The following is an 11,519-nucleotide window of genomic DNA, read 5'->3' on the forward strand; positions in this document are numbered from 1 at the left end:
GACATATGTGGGATATGCCGACGGAGCGAGTCGTAGTACGCGGAATTTGTCCTCCGCAGCCTGGGCCATTTTTGATCCAAGCGGCGAGTTAGTGAGTTTCAGAGGTGTGTGTATTGGACAGTCAACGAACAACATCGCTGAGTATAGCGCGTTGATTGAACTCCTCTCTGATACCATCACTCATGGTATACGCCGACTAATTGTTAGGCTAGACTCACAGCTTGTGATACTACAACTCACTGGTATATATTCAGTCCGCAATCCAGCTATCTATCGAAGGTTTCTAAGGGTTAAGATTTTGGAAAGAGAGTTTGATTCAATTCAATACCAACATATTTCCAGAAACTTGAACACATTAACAGATTCGTTAGCAAACTATGTGTTAGATAGACATTTACGACATATATAAAAAGAGATGCATCAGTGCTATGCAAGTGGATCACAAATAAACCAAAATAAACCCCGAAAATCAAAATATATAAAGCTGTTTATAGTTTGTACATAATGTGCTGTAATCAAAACAAAATTGGTCGTATGACCTAGAACTCAAAAAGATGCTAGGGGGCACCCTAGCCTAGTGGTGCTCATGAAAGTACGTCACGGTCTGTGCAATCATGCGCAAGAGACGAGTCCATTGTCTAGGCACGCCAATAGTGTGCCGCTGCAACTGTAAAGGTAACTCGTCAATCTGTACATCCGGAAGACCACTAGTAAGGCTCTCAACCTGCTCCTGCACAGCTGCAAGTATCTCAGTATCACCAAGGTCGCGAATAACAACTCGCCTAGCAGGCTCTGCTGCTGGGGCAGCAACTGGCGATCGTGGACGAGCTACTGGACGAACAGGACCAACATCTGCATGCACCCAAGAGTTTGATCAGTTTTGCACAGTAACATCATGAGTAAAAACAATAAACAGTAACATGGTCAGAGATTTTACCAATAGCGCCCCATTGCTCGCCATCCGGTAGCACCAAGTCCGGATCACCTCGGTAGTCCATACCCACATATGGATACTCAGAAAACGCCATCTCCTGACGCTCGAACCACCCAAAGAAGGCCTCAGTGAAAGTAATCTGAGGTTGACCAGCATGTCGGGACATGTGGTCAACCCACCTCTGCATGCGTGGCTCGGTCGGAGAAGGCAAGTCAAGTATGATGTACTGAGGCTGCATCAATGGGATTTTCTCCAAGGCAAAGGCAGTCAGAATAGAACCAAAACCAAAGTTCTTGAGCCTCCCGTCCTTTACCTTGGTCAATTGATTTTTCATCTGAACAAGTACCGCATCACACCAGTTAAACACTTTCGGTTGGAGACACTCCAAAGCGTGCTGCATGTAAGATCTGTTGGCAACATGTAAAGCTGCGCTACCGGCCATCCTACCAATAGTAAACAGAATGGACCTAAGAGACCTGTCAGTGATGTCACGGATATTGATCTTGCCGTCTTTGCTCGGCTGTGAACCTTCCTGGCAATACTGACGGATATAGTCTCTGGTGGAAGTAGTCCCTCGAGCCGTACCTGACAAAGAAATGGGGGCACCCCGCCTTGACAACCCAGTCAAGAAGTACATGTCCTCTATGGTCAAGGGGATGGTTTTCCCCCTAATCTGATATACTTGGTTAACAGGATCCCAAGCATCAAGCATATACTGCAGTAAAGAAATCTGTGCTCTCATGCTAGAGATACGGAAAAACTTCAGTAGGCCACAGTTTCGAAGCGTGCTCACCGTGACCGGGTCATGGAGTGCAACCATGTCCTCTGCTTCATGTTCTCGTTCTCGCCATGTAAGGGACATTTTGTTCAAAGTTCCCTGCAAGCAAACAAGAGAAGGAGTAAGTTCCTAATTTTGATGAAAAACTGGCGAAAAATCATCAAGAAACACATGCAGGATCAGTTTTTCTAGGCCCAGCGCAGGCAGAGAGTCTCCCCCTTGCGCTGAGAGGCAGTCTGCCTTAAGACCACCTGAAATACAGCGCAAGTTTCGAAAGGAGAACCTGCGCTGATGCCAGGGCGCCCTGATGAAACCCCTGGGGCTCAGAAACCCTGAAAAATGTGCATGAAACTGAAAAAGGAAACCATGAAAGTGAAGGGCTAAGGTTTAGCTCCTACCTGGTCCAAACAACGCCGAAAATCGTCCACAGAATCTCCCGAAATCAGCTGGTGAAAATCAAGGAAGAAGAGGCACCTCCAGAGCTCCAACAAGCAAAATGCAAACGAAATGGTAAATGAGAGGTAAAAACACCTTTTTATGACTTTTTACACAGTTTAAAGTTAAACATTAGGGTTATAATCTCATTTTCATGCAAATGTTGTCCATTTCTAACAAAATTTGTTGCAGCAATTGATGGTGAAGTACTACATTTGAAAAGAGAAAAGCTAGTAAAAGTAAAAAATCAATTTTGACCATGAATCGAGCAGTTTTACCACGGAATTTATGCTCGTTAAAAAATAGAAAAGTGTGAGCAAGTTTCCACCAGAGTTCAAGCTCATTAAAAATTGAACCTATCTCGGTAAATAACCATTGCGATCGTAAAAATATCAGCCTTAAAAAGCCTTGGTCGTGTTTTCATCCATCACCTCCACTGTCATTTGGCCGGTCGTTCACCCCCATATGTGTGTTTACCCATTTTGAGGAGCATCTGCGAAGAGTGATTTCATCTAGCCGTCCTTGTGACACTACCGTGATTGGAAAATTCCAATTTGTACCTGGAATCTGCTACTATCCCTGTTTATCACTCGTTCCTCAAAAGACGAGTCTTCTTTGAGCTCTTTTCACTGACTCGTAAAATATGAAAAGTTTGCCGAGTTTTGGCCTTCCAGCTCGTTAAACGACCGGAACGCTATCCCTCCTCTAGATTTTAATCTTTTTGGACCTGAGGGATTATTGCACAAAAAGATCGAGCGCTTGTTTGTTCGGCTCGTTAAAGCAATCGAAAACTCATCCCTTCTGTATTGTTTTATACTTTTTCGGACTTAAGGGATTAGATGACGAAAAAGGAATTATGGAGTTAACTTTCTGTACCTTTTCAGACTCTCTAAAAATGAAAAGGATCGAGTTTTCCTTGTCGTTAGACTCGTTAAAATGATTAAATAGCGACAAACTTGTCTTTAGACGAGAACGAGTTTCCCTATCGCTAAGCTCGTTAAATCATAGCGATGGGCTTGCCCGAAGGGCAGGTTATAGAACAAGCATATGTTATCCTCCTCAAGCTTGACAAAAATAAAGAGGTACTGGTCAGAAATGACTGGGGAAAAATTGGGAGAACATTAAAGTTTAATGGTAGCAAGTCGCTCTTGAACATGACACTTTTCCTCCGTACCACATCGGGTTGGGTTGTTTCATTCACCAGTCTCATCACCATGGTCCTCGCCAAACCATCCACATTTGGGGTAATGCTACCAATCCATCGCATCAGTGTCGTTATATGTTCAAGAGAGGTCATTCTGAAAGTGTCAACCATGTCCCATCCACTGCCATACATTATCCTTCATCCATTCATGATCGCCACCCTGAATCATATATCACAGTTTGTTTTCACCTCCACTAAAATCATTAGCTCCGTTCCGTGTCATTGATGTGGGATTCATTAAGGCCCTCCTTTGATGGATCGCTTCTTGTCGACTTCAGCTCATTATCCAAGAAGTTGATCTAGGAACAACCCCATCAGTACTTTGAAGCTTGCATGCCTCAATGGCAAGTTTCTCACTTCCGGCGACAGGTATACATCAATGACCTTCGACCAGAAGATTTTGCGTGGCGTTCGACGCCAAGTCCTTTATTCACGCCACGTGAATTGTACTGCAGTACCTTGAGGGTCATTATCATTATCGGTGATTCCTCTCGCGCTTGTTAACGGTTTTCATCATTGACCGGTAATCAAGCGATGTCTTTCCATGTTCGACTTCAGCAAAATTCTCACATGGATCGACTTGTACTTAGAGTGAAGATCGAACGAGTTTGAAGACCCCAGATCTAGTTTCATCCATCCGGGCTACGATATATATTCAGGAGATATAAAAGCATTTGTCATGTACATCATTGCAGCAGATGATCATCCTATTCAAAGGATGATAATTTCAGCAGAAAATTGTCAGTCTACTATCAGACGATCGTCTGTTCTATGTACCAAAATGTATTTATAAAGCTGAGCATGGGAATGCCCGCCTCAGCTAGATCATGAAAACAAAATGAAAAATAATGTATTGTATTGTATTGTATTACAGGGCGCCTCCTCAGCACTGGAATGAACTTCGGACCCTCTAGATAAAGCATTTCACCCGATAAACGGCCTCATACTTTAGGGGGCAACTGTTATAGACATTTTTGTGCCTCGCAGCATGGAGCATGAAATGTCAATAATTACAGGGATCCCCAGTCCCTAAACATGTTGTTCTTACCCCTAGAAGAACAAGGTCAGCAAACCACAGCACTTCCCATCAGTTCTCCACCTGAAAACACTCAAAAACAGGCTATTTTTGGATCATGTCAGCTGCTCCACTGAGCATCTGCGCTGGAATGCAACTGCTCCTCCTTGTACCTGTGATGAAAGTCAAATCTAATGAAGGATACCTGCGCTGGGCGAGATTGGCCAAGTGGCACAGTCATTCTGCAAGGTGTCAATTGCCCAGGAAGCTTCCAAACTGACACTTGGTTCAAGGGATTCGCCCTGTGATGAGTAAGAGGTACTTGATCTCCATGTGTAAGCAAGGATCTCCAAGTGGACTCAAGAACTGAAGTTTAACTGAAGAGGGAGAGGACACAAGGCAGCTTTATGTCAGTCTCAAGCTGACTCATCCTTTCTTCTTCTATCCTATATATAGAGCTCTTCTATGAGGTCTAAGGGGGCTGGAATTTTGTGCAAAGCAAGGAGGTGTTGTTGGTTTACAGTTAGAGCTATTGGGTGATTGCTTTTATAGAGGTGAAGAGGAGACTTCTTGCTGCTGGGGAGGTGCTGCTGGATTGGAGCCATTGATGGTTGTAACCTTCTCAGAACCCTGTTACTTTTATCAATAAAGCTTTGAATGTTCTCCTATATACTTGTATTGCATTGATGTATTGTATTTACTTGTATATTTGATTCACTCTAATCCATGCATCAGTTATGAGTACATGTATCTTGTAGTTTTCTTCTCTCTGTTGTGCAGGATCTGTGTGTAGCTGGACCGGCAAAGGGAGCAAGGAGCTGGGAACAAGAGACAAAGAGAGAGGATAAGGATCGACAAAAGCGAAAGACACCGGTTGGTTAATCTTTTCTTCCTTCTCTCTGTACTTTCATAAAGGAAAACATTAAAGCTTTACTTTCAGTTGTTGCTAAAGACTGTCACCTTTAGAGTAGGGATAGGGTCATCCGAGTCAGATACTTTTCCCCACAACACCAACCTAATCGCCTTAACCACTCTTCATCCTCATTCACCAAGTCCTAGACCTCCTCACACCCTTATCTCACCTCCATACCCACTTCTTCACCTTTTTTTTTCCACCATCAGCCCTTCAAAATTCCCTTTCGAAACATCCTATAGAAGCTACAATACATCCTGTAGAACCCCTGCAGACTTCCTGTAGAAGCTCACGAAAGCGGTTTCTTGAGATCCGATCACTGTGAAACTCTCTGGAAGGATTCTAGGGACCCCTTAGGCCCTCTTCTAACCTTCCCAACCTCCTGCAAGCATTTCCTTTCACCAATCCACTTTTTCACAGTAAAAAACAGTTAAAGCACATGCATAATAATTCTGCCAACCTACTCAAAAATACAAAAAGATGTTTCTTTTCAGATTTCACTTCAGAAGTAGCTTAGACACATGCACTTGACCTTCCAAAGAATCAATGGCATCTTTTTCAGTAGCTTTCATCCTTTTTCTTGCATCAGTAGGGCTAGTTGGTAAAACTAGGGTTTGCTAGGGTTTGCATTTCCATTCAGCTTTTTAGTTTCTTTCTGCAAGTAGATTAGCCTCCTTCGAGTTAGCTTTCATCCATCAGTTAAAAGCTTCTTCTAAGAGCTCATAGAAGTTGGCTTAAGCTCCTAGCGGACTTGTGCCAGCTGATCAAGTGACAGCCGCGGCAAGAGCTAGTACTTGTGCATATAGCACTGTTGCTTCCAAGTTTGTTACGAACTACCGGGTTGATAAAATTAAAGAAGGGAGTTCTAGGAGTTGCAACATTATTGCTGCAATATTGGAGCCCACCATCTTTTTGGTGCCGTTGCCGGGGAAGCGTCAGAGTACTGGTGATTGCTGCTTTTCTTCTATTTTCTACTACAACCTTCTGCTAAGTATTTTATTTCAGCAAGCGTAAAGTAGATTGTTTCATTTCCATTCTGCAATTTCATTTCCGCAAAAGTAGATTAGCATTTCCTACTTTCATAGATTAGCATTTCAATTCCGCAATTTCAATTCTGCAAGCGTAGCCTAGCATTTCATTCCTGCAATTTCATTTCTGTAAAATATATTAGTCCTTTCTTGCTTTCATTTAAATTCTGCATTTTCATTTCAGCAAGATAGTTAGTTGCAGTTCAATCTATTTTAGTTTTGTAGGTACAAGCAGAAAAAAAAAACAAAAATCAACGCAAAAGATTTCATTTCATGCCTTGTAGGAGTAGAGGTAAGTCAAAAAAATGTTTGCACGACACCCCCACTGCTTCACACAACCAACCTTCTCTCTTCTTCGATGGCTGTGATTAAGAAGAACCCTTAGGTGAACAACAAGATATATTTAAAGAACCTCTAGGGGAGAAGAAGAAGAAAACATTTCTCTGGAGCGAATGGATGGAAAAAGAAATGTTGGGAGCAGTACCTTTTCTTCCAACTCAATCCTTAGATGTGAATGTGAGAATCTGTGGGAAGATTGCAAAAGCAAGGTGAGGCAGATGCTTGCCATGCATATCAAAAGATATCGAGAGGAAGCTGAGAGGGCTTTGGCCATCTTTTGTCCCAGGTGCACTAGAAAGCATCCTAGGAACGAATGTCCATTGCACTCCATAGAAGTGTGTTTTGTCTGTGAATAAGACCATCCTACGAATGAGTGCCCTTCCTTTCCTGGACTTAAAGCTGCATATCAGAGGGCAAAAGGAGCCACTGAACCACTTTATTATATGAACCAAAGGAGGCCAAATGGATCCATACCTTACCAACAGGGAATGCTAGGGACATACTAGACATATTACGACCCCTATCAAACCAGTTCCATGCCTTCTTGGGGTCCCCCTGCTCATCCTTCTTGGTCTACACCTCCTCCTTGGTCATATCCTCCTCAATATTATGCTCAAACAGCTGCTCATTCATTTCACTCTTATGCTCAGCCACAGCCTCAGTGGAATGCACCTCATCAGGGGTGGAGGCCCCAGTACAACACTCCTCCCGCTCCTTTTCCTCCACCACCTGCCCAACCACAACCCCATCCACATCCATCTCAAATATACACCCCCACTCAACTACCCGTACCACCATTTACAAACCCACACATTGGAGTAGCTCAACCCAACTGCAAAGCTGAGGTACAACACTTCCAAACAACTCCTCTTGAGCTCAATGATATTCACCATAGCTCAGGAAGAGTATTGCAAAAAAGAGACTATATTGAAAGCATTGAAGGACCACATCAAGCAGAAGAAGATTCAAAAGAAAAGACCAAAGAACCATGGGTTGCACTTGATGAAGAGAAGACATCAGAATTAGAGATCGAGAGAGCTCCCTCATGGTTACCATGAAATCCTCCATGTAGTCAAGAGAAAAATCAACAAAAAGAGGAAGATGTGAAGGTCATGATAGAAGGTGACATGAAGAATGATCCAGATCAGCAAAAGGACCAAGGATATCAGAGCTTTATTGAGATATGGTTCCAGACAGTCACTAAGTTGCAGCAGTACTCTCTTCCTCAGCTATGCTTGATCCATTCAAAGTCAAATCATTTGGTCTCTGAAATCCGGATCCCTGTCAAAGCATGCATTTCAAGCCTCCACATCATTTTGTCTCTAATATCGTGTGCACATGGCTCCATTGGAAGTATTCGTATACTTGAAAATGATTTTGTTTTTCAAGTAGGGTAGGGTAGGAAAAAAAAAGAAAAAAGAAAAAGAAAAAATGAAAATAAGAGGAAAATAAAAATCCAAGGTGAAAACCTCCTCGGAGGCGCCTTAAATTGACTCATTGATTGAAAACCTCCATGAGGCTGTCAATGGGTTGGAAAGAAGAGAAAATAAAAAGAGAATAAGATCCATGGGTGAAAACCTCCCATGGAGGCGTCCAGGGCAGGCAATTAGGGTGAAAACCTCCATGAGGCGCCCTAGTTGTTTTCAGAAAAAAAAAGAGAAAGAGAAAAATAAAAATAAACCTAATTTCCATTGAATAATTGCAGGTTGCAGCAAGGACATTGCAGGTTAGGAGGATTGCTCAAAACAAAGACAGAGGAAGTTCCGTGCCTTCTACAGGAAGTTCTGTGTCTTATACAGGAAGCCTACAAACAAGCCAAAATTGATCTCCGAAGAGGACCTGAAGGTTGGGAAAATGTCCATGAGGCCTGCACACATCCATGTTTCCATCCCTCACGCTTCTCCATTATTTTTTTCCATCTCATTGTGCTTCTTTCCTAAAACTTTGTTCTACAGGAAGTTCCTGTAGGAATTACGGGAAGCTAGAAATGGATTTCAAAAAGGGAGTTTGGCGAACATGATAGCTTCCTAAAGGATTCATAAGTCCTCCTACAATCCTCAAACCTCTCCTCCATCATTTCCATTCCTGCATCATAGCCCAAGCTCATTTTTTCTTACCACGCAAAAAACTGCAGAATGCTTGGAAGCAAAAATGCATAGTGCTGAAATTTGTTTTTTCCCTAATTTGAAAACCGTGCATCCATTTACAAAACTGTTACAGGGGGAGTTGTATAGGGACGATGGAAGCATGCCCAAGCAATTTCAGCCAATTCCAGTGCACGGTTTCCAAGAAATATGCCTCCATCACCGTCAGCCATTTTTGCATTTTTTCCATATCCGTGCATCCATTTCAAAACCTGTTTCATGGGGAGATGCATATGGGTGATAGTAACCTACCCAAGCAGTTTTAGCTGATTCCAATGCACGGTTTTCGAGAAATTGACCCCTGTAATCTTCAACCATTTTCCATTTTTCTCGATATCTGTGCATCCATTGACCACAGTTTTGCTATGGGAGGTGCATAATGATGATAGAAACATGCTCAAAAAATTTCAGGTCAATCCGATCTAGCGTTTGGGAGCTATGGAGAAAACAAGTCGTTGTCCTATAAAAACCCAACATCAGCAGCATGAGGGTGCAAATCTGAACGTGGAACAAATTCCTGCAGCTTAGATCTAGCCAGAGAATACCTGCACAAGAAAAATCGCCATGAATCAGCAACCAAGCCAGCATGAAACCATAGAAACAAAGGCATGCAACAGAAGGAAAGGCCACAACACCTCACAGCAAATGCATTCGACTTCCAGGTACGTGACTAAACTCGTTCCTCTGTTGCATGAATGTAATTTGAGAACTGCGTGAACAATGAGATGGTTGTGATTAAAAAAATTGGTGGCCAGCTAACTAGCCACCCTCATCCAGTTCAAACAGCGCTTGGTGGGTGAATACGACACGTGTGCTCAGCCATCTCAGGAAGAAAACTGAAAACAGGTAGTAAAACTCCAGCGTGATTGATGGACGTGATTACAGGCAGAGAACAAACAGTCTGGTGAACGTGATGGACGTGATTAGTGGTGGCTGTTTAAACGGTCTGCATGGGGCCAACATGCACTTGGCCAGCTCACCCTCCATCAACAGAAGTCTCCATAAACAGCCAATCGAACTCTCACCTTCGTTGTTTCCATTTTATCATCGTCCCTGCAGCTGCAACAAGCTCCATAGCAGCGAACCAGTCTTTCTCGGCCATTTATTTTTAAAAACCCTCCTGCTTATCGGGCTCTACAGGAAGCGCAATTTCGTTCTACAGGAAACGAGAGCCGTCTACAGGAAGGCTTCTACAGGAAAGGCAGAGAACATCTCTGCGGAAGGAAAACCCAGAATTTTCGTCGAACTTCAAGCTCCAAATGAGGTAGGCTCGAGAAAACTCCTCTATGCATGATTCGTTTGTGTAAGAGGGTAAATTGAACACGGGAGTAGATTGGGAAAATAGTGGAAGTTTGCCTGCAAATTTCCCTGAGTCTACACATTTTCCTTCTCTCTCTGCATTTGAAATCTCCCCATCCTTTTTCAAAATTCTCTTATAAGGAAGGCATATGCGGTTGTGAGAGCCAGCCTGTGGATGAAAATTTTAAAATTTGCATATCTGAATGTCAGCTGAGAAGAAAATTTAGTCTTTGTCCTCTGTCTGTAGAAGCAAAACTCTTCCTTTCATAACTAGATAGCTGAGAGCTGAGTCACAGCAGTCTTGAAACCAAGGAATTGTTGCTCATTGAGGGAAGTCAGTTTCCAAACATGAAGTACATTACCTGTGAAGGAAGATTCAACATTATCTATGGTTATCATTTCAGGTCGCTGTGTGAACTTAGACATGGAATTGATTTACCTCCAAAAATGAAACTAATTATTCCCTATTTTCTTCTTCAGCCACTGGTTGAATGTGGGACAAAAATGAATGAAGGGATTCCAGACCAGATGGCCCATCATGGGCTCATCAAATTATTAGTAGAAGATGCCCTGCACACCTACACTGTCCCCATATCATGGGAAATCTTCCAAAACATGTCTAGGGATGACAATATCAGAGTTTTGGCCGAAGATATCACCCCATCCAGCAGTGAGGAAGAAGAACACATTGAAAAAGGTGAGAAAACCGATGGTGAAAAACCGCAAGACATCTAGGCACAACAAGAACAGAGAGGAAAAGGAGAAATGGGCCAGGTTGCTGAGCCTAAAACAGAGGTGCAGACAACAGCACAAACACCATGGAAAAGGAGGATGCAGAGTAGGGCAGAAAAGGCTGAGAAAGCCCAAATGAAAGCTGTCATAGCCAAAGCAGACACACAGAAACAAAAGGGAAAGAAACAGCCTAAAATAGCAGCACCACAGACAGAAACGGTTGACACAGGGACTTCTACAGGAAGCATGGAAGAAGAACAGCGAGAGGAGAAATCACTTGAAATATTGGCAAGGGAGGTAGCAGTTGTGCTTGCTGCATTAAACACACCTGCAAAACAAAAAGAAAAGAGAAAAAGGCAGGCCTCCATGTATTTTAAGGCCAAGAAAAGCACAAGAATTCAAACAAGTAGACTAGGAGGAGCAGTGGAAGAACATGGACAAGAAGGCAGAATTTTATGGCACACATGAGTAGATTACATCAGAAGCTTGGTATGATAAGGAGGCCACCAGGGCCATCAAAGATAAAGAGATAGATTAGTTGCTCAGAGGATGAGCAACACTTTCAGTAGGGGGTGATGATGAGCCCCAAAAATGGGTAATTATATGGGCTCATTTAGCCTCCTAATTCGACTTAATCCACCATTCTCATTAGTTTATTGCGTTTTTTTGATTATATTTATGCTAATAGAGTGAATTGG

Source organism: Pinus tabuliformis, chromosome 2_1 (genome assembly GCF_031772625.1).
Source record: "Pinus tabuliformis cultivar Carrire ecotype Pingquan chromosome 2_1, CPIR1, whole genome shotgun sequence".
NCBI classification, from domain to species: domain Eukaryota; kingdom Viridiplantae; phylum Streptophyta; class Pinopsida; order Pinales; family Pinaceae; genus Pinus; species Pinus tabuliformis.